Source organism: Alligator sinensis, unplaced genomic scaffold (assembly GCF_000455745.1).
Source record: "Alligator sinensis unplaced genomic scaffold, ASM45574v1 scaffold255_1, whole genome shotgun sequence".
In the NCBI taxonomy this organism is placed as follows: domain Eukaryota; kingdom Metazoa; phylum Chordata; order Crocodylia; family Alligatoridae; genus Alligator; species Alligator sinensis.
Window position 1 is genome coordinate 745555 of NW_005842270.1, and position 10545 is coordinate 756099.

A 10545-nucleotide genomic window follows, 5' to 3' on the forward strand; every position below is an offset into this window, starting at 1 on the left:
TACCGAGTGAGCACAAGGCAGTGGTGCTTCTCCGTGGGCAGCTGCAACATCAGCAACACCGGGGCCTCATTCTGTAGGTGCTGGCACCTCTAGGGAAATGGTGATGCCCAGCCACCCTCTGTGAGACCAAGCCCGGTCTGCAGCTGGGAGGGTGGGAGAGACCAGGTGCGGAGAAGGGGGCACGGGGACGGATGCACAGCTGGAAAAAGACCACCCTTGCCTTTCCAGGGGCATTTCCCTGTCCGAAGAAGGAAGTGGGGCTAGCGAGCCGAGGGTGTGGAAATAAGAGCTTGTGGCAGGTGCAAGATGCAGAGGGGGGAAATGACTTCTGTAGACTCCTGAAGGGGAGCTGGATAATTTACAGGAGAAATCTCTGCATCCCTGTTCCTTTCGGTCTGTTTTGTGTGGGTTGTTTTTTTTCCTTTTTCCTATAGCCAGTAGGTGCGTGGCAGGGGGACCCGCCACTGCTGCCACCTGCCCTCGTGGTGACACCCCACAGTGGTGTGTCACCCCGTGGGGTTTGGGCAGTTACTGCACACGAGGAGCCTGACTTCGTTGCAGGTGACGTCGGGTGTCCGTACACCTGCAGTGGGTCCCTTCCCTTCCTTGCATTTTGCATGGCCCTTGGTTGTGGTATTTGCCTTCTGGTATCTGGAAGCAATAGCAGCTTAGTGACCATGGACTTTGTTTTCTAGGGCCAAAGCAACAAGGGGCCTGTTGTCTGTCAAGACTTGCCGTAGTCACTTTTCCCAAAGGCCGGGGTTTCTAATATGGATGGAGCAGGGCTGGGGATACTTGTCAGTGCCTCTTGCTCTGCAGGGAGCCGGCGGATGAGCCCCTCTCCTGCCAGGTCGACTGCGCAGGGGGAAAAGCTCTGGAGGAAACAATGAGATGGAGAGCAGCCGAGCTGCTTATTTCCCCCTTTTACCTCCTGGCCTCTTTCCTGGAGCTCCTTTGTTAGGAGAAATCTGGAGCCGAATAGTAGGTTGCAAGTCTTGCATCCACCTAAAGAGCAAGTTGCTCATTTGTTGCCTGTTTTAAAAACACAATACAATTACCTGTCTGGGCGAGTCAGCTGATTACTGCTCCACCGATGCCTTTGTGGGCCATGGGGTCGCTCGGCACTCCAGGTCTGGTCTCCTCCACATCTCTTGCGGTCCTGTGGCTTCAGTAGTGGTCTCTACCCAGATTCCCAACCTGCTTCACCATGAGTCCTTCACTTAGTGTCCAGCTGCTTGTCTCCCGTGCCCTGGCTCTGCCTGCAGCATCTCGCCCTACCTTGAATTCGGTGCCTGATCCCCTGAGAGCCTTTCCTCCCCAGGGATATGACCCAGCCCACTCCGTAATAACGCTTCCAGGGTAGGGGAGGCACGGAGAGCTTGTTTTGCAGCGGGTGCTCAAATTTGCAGGTTAAAATTGGTGTTCACTGTGGCATGTGGAGGATTTGGGTGAGGCGGTATCCTGTGTATAGGGTTCTCTTTTCTTTTCCCATTGCTTATCGTGGAAGGCAAGGGTTATTTTATCCATTAAAAGTTTAGAGGGAGAGTTATTCTTTGTATTGTGGCAGGCAGTAGAGTTTCATGCTTTGTAAAGGGAAAGAAAATGTCCAGGTCCCTTGTCTCACCAGCCCACCCCAGGTGTCTGGACCAGAAGTGTTTCTGGGTTTCCTCCAGCCATGGTCCTGCAGAAGGACTCTCCCCACCCACCACGGGCCACGAGTCTGGTATATTAAGCCTGCAGTTCATAGAGTTGATGGGTGGGAGTAGGCTTGTGGCATAGATACAGCTTACTGCTGCTCTTAGTCACCAGTGCCTCCGCTCTAGGAATTCAGTGTTGCGGCCGCGTGGAGGCAGCGCTGACATACAGCGGCAGCGAGCAGCGGTCAGACCGGGTCTCGCTTACCCAGCGGGCGGAGAGCCAGCCATGGGTCTCCATGAGTGTTGCACTGGTGTTTAAGCCTCGGAGGGAGACGTCACGTGTGGGGGAGACCTTAGGCCTGGTGGAAGAGAGAGGTTTTCAAATGCCCGGTATTACTCAATTGAAAACGAGACACCCTTGCATCTCAGTTGCAAGCATCAGTGTTGTGGGACTGAGCCAGTGCCTTACCACAGTGGAGTTCAGCTGGATCTGCAGAGTAATGAAACTGCATCAAGTTTGGGTCGGGGGGTGAAGGCGTTGCAGGTAGGAGGATGTTAATGAAAAAATGAGCACCTGAGTTTGTTTCAAGGCAGAGTTAGGTTGGATATTAGGAAAAACTAATATTAGGAGGGTAGTAAAGCACTGGCACAGGTTACCTAGAGAGGTGGTGGACTCTCCATCCTTGGAGGTTTTGAAGACCCAGCTGGACAAAGCCCTGGCTAGGATGGTGTAGTTGGGGCTGGTGCTGCTTGGAGCAGGGGATTGGACTAGACGTGACCTCCTGAGGTCCTTTCAGCCCTCATTTTCTAGGATCCTATGATTTCAGGGAGAAGTATGAAGGCAATATGCTTTATAGAGCTCTGTTGTGCTGTCTGTTCTCAGACGCTTGCAAATCTTTTGGTCTGAAACATCTGGAAGGGGCTCAGGCAGTGGGTGAGCATCATACAAAACCATCAAGCCTTGTGTCTAGTTAGCTGGCTTGTAAGCAGTTAGTTTTAAACCAGATAAAGATTCTCTCCCCCCTTTAAAGATGATGTTTGTAAGTCAGGAGACAAAACTTCAGGTCTAAGGGAGCTTGTGAGTACTGCTAATGCAGCACGGGTCATGGAGGGTCTCTCCTCCTCCGTCCACGGCCCAGGCAGACGGGGATTACACGAAGTCTTGAGATCCTTTCCAGCCCCAGCAGTTCTGCGGTTTCTGTGGACTTGGGTCCCCTGCCAACTGTTAGTTAATGTTGTAGAATAAATTATCAGGAAAAACCCCAAAAAACTTTCAGACTAGCTCTGTTGGTGTCTTTCTAACAAGCGATGGGCCATGCGAGGAGTTCGTGCATAAAGAAAATGGGCTCTGGACAGAGGTGTCTATAAGGCATTGTACTTGGGTCTAAGAAAGTTATTGGTTGACAGACCACGTCTTGCTAACACCAGATACCACCTGATTTTCTCTGTAATCAGTGCCAGGAGCTGTGCCCTGCGTAGTCAGTCTCCTAGAGAAGGGCACGTAGTGTTTGTACCAGTCTGGGGTAATAGGCAATCTTATCAGCAGTCTTGTCCCTCCCCTTCTGACCTCAAGCAGCCCTCTGGCCTTGCAGCCGTCTGCTCCGACACCTCTTTTATCCCAGCGCCCCGGTCTAGGATCTCTCGGAACAAATCCACGCTTTCTTTCCATCCTTCCCATTGAAACCCAGCTTCATCTCTCTGCCTCTTGCCACTCTGGTCTAATCTACTGCCACCGAAGAGTGCAGTCAGCCACCTCCTCCGGTCTTTGCTGGCTTCCACTCTCCCCAAGCTCACTGTTTCCTTTGAAGACAGCGTCTGACCTACATCCTACTAGCTCATTGCCCTAGTTGGAGACTGGGCTTGATGGCCGTGGAGACGCCTTCCAGCCCTACGTAATTGCATTCTGCAGTCGCTCCTTCCTCCACTTTGCTCACGCTTTTCTTCCTGCCTTGCTCAGCCTGTGCTGGCCCACACACGAGCGTGTGCTGCCTTATCCTCCGCATTCATCCTTGTAAACCAATCTGACCTCTCTCTCTCTCTCGGAAAAAGCTCAGTGTACCTGCGTCCGTTGCCCTGCTGGCTAGTCCTGCAGGACTGGGCCTGGCCTCCATTTTCCACCCACAAGCTGGGACTTTCAGTAATTAAAGTGCTGGTACTCAGCACCTTCAGGGGTCCCAGCTTCCCCTCTGCTCGTTCTGCCGTCCTCGCTCACCCGGCCTCGTATCTTTGCTAACAGGTCTCAGAACAGTCGCTGAGGTCTGGTGCCTCCTTCATGGTTAAGAGACTGCTGAAACCAGCCGGTATTTGTGAAAGTTGATTTTTAACTAACATGTTAACGATTACAACATAACAGCCATCGGCAGTCGGAGTGAGTTTTGCTCTGCACTTGCGTAACATCGTCTAACCCAAGCTGTCCAAGTGCTTTATGAACACGCATCCTTGTAGCACCCGGGTGAGGTAGGCTTTGTAAGATCGCTGCAGTTTTCTGGTCACGGTGTCTCCTCCTGTTTGCAGGGTGTACTTGAGACATGAGTCAGCCCTCCACAAGAGTCTAAAAATGCATCAGCTGCTCTCATAAATCCCGGGCAAAAGTGGGTCTGGCCGGTTCACGGGAACTTGCACTGGTCGTTTGCCATGGCCTTCTCGGTGGCCTACAAAGAGGGGGGAGAAAATTCATGGGCCCCGACCTTGCAGATCTTGGTCTGCTTTTTAAAAAAAGAAACCAAGTTTGTGTAACGAGCCTTCGTGGTGCGGATGGTTCCCCACTGCTCCCTTTGAGGGGGTTTTGATGCTGGGAGCCTGCAGACAGCTGCTGCTGCTGCTGCTGGTCACGGCTTTACCAAGATGCCGGGGTGAGAAAATCGAGTAGGTTTCTGTTAGTACTCACCGCTTGCTTTTCAGACCCCGTGGGCAGCAGCGAAGCCGACGGGAATCTGGTTAGTTTTTACAGCCTTGCATGACGTGGCAGCTCCGAGGGGCAGCCGTAGCGGTGCGGGAGTGCTCAGACCTGGCCGGGCCGTGTCTACCTACGCTGGGAAAATCAGTACCTGCACTACCTACGTGGCACCTAGAATTGGCCCCGAGCGCAGCTCCACCCATGGCAGCGGTGCGTAGGCAGAGCTCTGATGGGTTTAATGTCTGAGCAGTGACACAGGCGCACCGGGGCCCTGCCTACATTAGAGCCCCTGGAGCTGCTTGAACGGCTCCTGACTTCTCCCGGAGACGTAGCCCAGGAGGCATAGGATGATGGAGGCGGCAGCACCACCTTGACGGTAGCTGAGAGCTCTCTAGCATTCAGGAGGAGCAGGTGGCTCCTGTAGCAATAGCAGCAAATGCATCGTGATAGCACCCAGGGGCCCCGGTCAGCTTTAGGAACGGTGCGCTGGGTGCTGTGCTAACGTGGAGGATCCCTGCCACGAAGAGTTTATGGTCTAGGACAGCGGTTCCTAATCTGTGATGTGCGTACCACCACTGGGATGCAGGCAGCCTGTCAGTGGTACGCGTTAACATTTATTATAATTACTTTATATGACAAAAATTTGCTGGTGGCACTGAAGGTTGAACTGAAAACTGCTGGTGGTACTTAAGGTGGCATCGTTTTAACTCGGTGGCGCGCACGCCGTCAGAGTTCAGTTTGGGAGGTGAGAAGGCAGTGAAAGTTGGCGGAGTTCAAGGCCCGTGTCCATTGCACCAGGCAGCTCAGCAAGGTAACGAGAGTTAAGGTTTTTGATGAAGGGTTGCAAAGGTAAGGACAGGGAGTTTGCATCGGCGGAAGGACTCGGGGGGCTGGTGAGATCAGGGACACCATCAGGACCAGGTGGAGAAGGCACCGTCGAATCCCCCATTGCCAGCCGCTCCTGTAGCGCAGGCTTGGGGCACAGATTTGCACTGTCAGCTGGACGTCGTGGCCAGTCGCTTCATCCTCTGGCGAAGTGGAGGTATGTAGTGCATAGCCTGGGGTGTGGATGGTTGAAGCGGGTGCGAGAATTGGGATGGGCGGTGGGATAGTTTAATTTGGGCGGAAGAGAACCATATAGGAAGACGGGTGGGTTGATTGATTGGTTTGTCATGGGGCAGGAAAAGGAAATGCCCTCATCGGGGAAAATGCTCGAGAAAGCTGTTCTGGAAAAGAAGGGGAAAGAAGTGGGTGTGGGGAGGCGGGAAGGAGGCGGTATGGGGCATAGCGCGGCCAAGCAGGCGGGCCGTCTTCTGGGAGACGGAAACCTGGAGCGGAGCCAGGAAGCAAGGCAAGGCCTGACGAAACCAAGAGGTGGCAAGCAGGGCCAGTCGTTGCCAGAGAGCTTGGCACGCGCTCTTGTGGTATGTCCTCGTCCCGTAGCCCAAATATTTGTGGGAGCGCGCTGCGTGGATCCGGGGGGAAGCCGGCGCAGAATGCATCTGAATAGGTTTCTTCTACTCGACGGCTCGTTCCCAAAGTGTACTCGGGAGGGGACTGACCGCTTGGTTATCTCAGCAACGTGCGTGCACGCGGATCGCAGCGGGTCAGGCGCAGGGAAGTGGCTCGGTTGGCATGGGTGGATGTTGCTCTGATTGATGGGCTTAGTCAGTAAGTGCTGGGAAATCTATCTGAGCCCCTGTGTATGTGGAGTGAGCTGATGAGTCTCTCTGCGGATCTTAATGGACATTAATCCACATCGGAAAAAAAATCCCACCGTTGCAACCAACTCGTTTTGGTCTGGGCAGAGGCCAGGACTCGCCCGGGCACGGGGGCGAAGCGCCGCTCTCCCGGGGGGAGGGTGCGCTGGCCTTTCCCTCGTGCCGAATATTAGTGCAAGGAAAATAGTGCTGCTGAGAGGGGAACATTAATCTTTCTAACCGGGTTTAGCGCTTGCCGAGAAGAGAAACAGCCCTCTGCTCAGCCAGGCGCGGCGTCCCATTGGCTGGTAAAAATAGAACGGCTTATGTCGTCCGTGTCGGTCTTCTCATCTGGGTTTCCTGAGCAGCTCTGAGCACGGCCCTGCCTCCTGTCAGCAGCGTCTGTCGGAGGGCACATGGCGCGCTCCTGTTTTAACGCTGCCCGGCCTTGCTCCCGGGGCACGATCGCGGCCGTGCTGTATTGCGGGTGCGCGTTCGCGGCACCTCCGTGGGGGTGCTTCGCAGGAAAGGCGGTGAATCGTGCCCAGGTTGGGGACGACTCCTTGCCGTTCTCGCTCAGCAGCCCCCTCTTAGACAGACAGGAAAAAGCCGAAGCACGTAGCAAAGCGCAGCTCTGCAGAGAAGGCCTCGCGCTGGCAGCTCGTGCGTGAATCTGTCGAGCTTTACAGATTCAGGGGAAGATGAGCCCTGGTAGTAAAGTGCACGGACCTCTTCTTACCCTCCTCCACGGGAGAGGCAATGCAGCGGGTGTCTAGAAACCACGGGTGACGAAGATAATGGTTTTCCCAGGCTCATGATTTCATTATTCTTTGATCCTGCTTGTTGGTTTTTTTTTCTCCCCTGCCTTCCCCAGTGTTAAACCTCTGAAAACGGGACATTCATAAGTGAAGGCTGTGCTTTATTAGTGCTTTACCGTGTCTAGTGCAAGAGCCAGCCTTGCAAGCTCATCATGGAAATTTAGCAGCCCAGGTACATAACTGTAACCCCCTCACTTACCCGCACTGAGATGAGCAATGCTGAAAGCTGGGTATTTTAGTCGTCCCTTAGAAAGTAGAATTACTCACCGTGGAGGAAACCAGGTTTCTAGAAGCATATGAGAACAGAAGTGCTCGTGCTATGGCAGGCAGCTCATGCAGTCTCTTGGGGCACGCCTGTGCCGCTTTTTCTTTTTCTGGCCGGCCCCAAGAGCTGCCGTCAGGTGCCCCGGTCCGAACGAGCCCCTCCCTCTGCGCGCCGTGCTTCCTGTTCCTCAAGCAAGAAAGCTCATCTAGGAATCGGCCTAATTCACATCTTCTGTGGCTGGTTCGACTGGGGGACAACAGAGGCAGGAAGTGAAGTGCGGCAGGAGCAGGAGGCTGGGGCTGGCGGGTGGCGAGCCAGCAGATGGTTGGCACGTGCTGGCCAGAGGGCAGCTTTAATAGCAACCTTCAGTAGCACTGCAAATGGACCCTTGCAGCCCCCCAGAAATAGGGGTCAGTCCTAGCTGGGGCAGATGCACTGTGCTCCTTTCCCCCAAGCATATGGTGACTGCTTTTAGCCAGGTGATCCGCTGCGTTGCATGCTCGAATCCCTATTGCATCCCAAGGAAGGCAGACTTTGGTTTGAGAAATGGTTCAGGTCGTCTCGCTAAACGTGGTTCTGGGGACGGGAGAGGGCTCCACTTCATTTCAGAGCTGGCCGCATGGTGGGCGAAGTTAATGCCCCCTCCAACCCCGTCTGAATTTCTAAAATGCTGGGGGTTTCTTAAAAGCAGTTCAGCTGACAAGGATTTCCTGCTACTTCCAGCTTGGTTGACGACCATTGGTGTGATGCCCCCACCATGTATGAGAAGTAAAAGGCTAAACAGGCTATTAGACGGAAGGGGATGAAGGAGTGGCAATGCAACATCTCAGATACCCGAGTTCAGCTTGATTCATCGTAGATCCGAGCAAGCTGTATAATAACGTTGTCAATTAACCTTGAAAATCTGGCAGCTAACCTCACTACTATAATATGGAAATCTCTTCGCTCTACAAAGGTGAACTGCTTTTTCAGAGAAGTGTTAAAATCCAGTCGGAAGTTGAAAGTGTGTTTGTTCTTGCCACTGAAAAACACTTCAGGATCAACATGCAGTTGTCAGGTGTGGTGGTCTGTGCGCTTGTTTTCTTGGTATTTAAAAAGAGTTTTATAACAATTAAACAGCATACCGCTTTGCTGGAAAAGTCATGTTTTTAACATGCATGTACAATGTATTCCCATGTGCATTAATTCAGGGGTATGTTAGTTTGTTGTTTCTGAAATCTGCTTATTCACAGGGCAATAATTATGACTTTAAGCAGTTGCTAATAAAGTATTTACTCGATAGTGGATAAATTAGACCATCTAGTAAATGTGTAACTTGGGAGTCTTCAGAGATGCGCATGATTTGAAGTAGTAAATAGTCATGGAGCAACATGGAGAAATCTGCACTATGAAAAGACGCACAAAATGGGAGCTTTGTCTTCACCTGAAACCTGGTGTGCAGTTAATTTCATTACTGATAATGAGCCTGTACCGTGCTCTTAATTAAGGCTGCTTGCTTTTTTTTCCCTTAATCCAAGTAGGTTTGCAAAAAGTAACGGGTACTTTATTGTGTAGAACGTGCGTGTTAAAGGGGTAATGTTCAGCAACCCATTAAAGTATTCCAGGTACAGCCTCACCTGCTTTTTTTCCCCCTCGACATATTACGCCATTTGTTAGCCTGATATTTTATTCGGGACAAGCCGTAACATTATACCATTCAGTTTTCCTTTTGTTTAGTCCGCCCCTACCCAGGTTCACTTTTTGGTCCTGATGCACTCGTGCCCCCACGGGCTGCCTGTGTCTCTGTGGCACCCAGCCTGCAGCTTGGTCCCCCCCCTGCTGTCGTGTGCACTGCTGGATTTTGTTTTTCAAGGGTGGGGAGGAAGGAGCATCTGCATTTCAGTTGAATCAAAGCGTATAGAGCGAGACCTATTGATAGCCCTTCATAAAACCGACCACTTGGGTCTCTTAGCGGTCACGTAAAACATTATTTGCGAATCCTGTATTAGGGAGGGTGGCGATTGCGGGGTCCTGCCTTAGTACCTATTTTATTTAAACCTTTTGCTCCTTCCTTTCTGCTTGGTCAGTCCTCTTGGAGACCAAGTGAGGGCACACGTGGCATGTGGGGGACATCTCCCATCTGCTGCTGCTTTCCCACTCAGTGCCCACCTGGCAGGGGTGCAGCTGGCCAGGCACCCCAGACTCCTCGAGTGTTTTGGATGTGGTCACTCCCTTTGGGGCCTGTGGAGCTGACCTGCTGGGAGTGCTGTTTTCCGTCCCTACGTGGGTGTGCAAATGGTGGCCCTTCCTTTTGGACGTAGGCCTCACGAGGGCTATCCAGATTGTGTACTGCCTGTAACCTGTGGTGGTCTCTGCTGGCTTCTGTCTCTTCCAGCTCCGGTTCAAAGTGGAGACGTGACCCCGTGGGAGCTTGGTCCTGGCAGTGCCACCTCTTGCACCAGAGAAACTGAGATATAAGCTAGAGGTCTTGGGTTTCAATAGGATGCATCTGCTAGCTTGGACTTTTTGCTGGAGATAGTGGGGACAGACTGCCTGCCCGCCCCGGGAGGCCCGGCAGAGCCTGTCTCCATCATATCTTGGCACAGGATGTGCCTTAACATTGCACCAAACCTACCACGGAGGCAAAATGGTCTCCCCAGCTCTGCCGGGTGTTTCTTTCTCTCCTTACCTGCTAATCTCCATTTCTCCAAACTGCGAGGGGCTTCTGTGGGCGTGCTGCAACTGGGGAAAGCTTGCTCAGTTAAGGGGGGGTTGGCATGGGGGGGTTGGCATCCAAGCCCCATCGTGGGCAGGGCCCGGCTGTCCGGAGAAACTGGGGGCTTGGGAAATCCTTCCCTTGCTTTAGATTCATCACTTAAGAGTGAAAAATCAGGCGTGCTTTAAAAATCCAGATAAATGAATCCACATAACCCACAAAGAGCCCTGGGAGTCCCAGGGAGAAATGACTCGAGCAGGGTTATGTGAGAGGCAAGGATCTTTGTGGGTGATATCTTTTATTGGACCAACTGCATTCGTTTTCTGCTTGGATGTTAAAGGAAGAAATGCTCCTTTGGGGACAACATAGCAGCGCGTCCGTAGACGAACGTCGGAAGAAATAAACTGCCTCTGCAGCCAGGGGTTTTATAATTGGATTCTGAGAGTATTTCCCCTTTGGAAGAGGCCGTGTATTTTGATGGGACGTACGAATACTTAAAATAAAACCAACCCCCCCCCCCACCCCACCCCAGCA

The 10545-nt window shown here is 52.6% G+C and overlaps 1 protein-coding gene across 5 annotated transcripts in view; it reads left to right on the forward strand.

The window, feature by feature from the left end:
* ANKRD11 (ankyrin repeat domain 11) overlaps positions 1–10545 on the forward strand; it is a 186490-nt gene that overhangs the window by 69086 nt on the left and 106859 nt on the right. Inside the window, exon 1 of one of the 5 annotated variants that reach the window (XM_025209154.1) lies at positions 5446–5575. The exons of the other annotated variants lie outside the window; for them this stretch is intronic. The gene's annotated coding sequence lies outside the window, so the exon portion shown is untranslated. Of the gene's footprint in view, positions 1–5445; positions 5576–10545 lie in introns of those variants that run through there. 5 annotated transcript variants of the gene reach the window in all.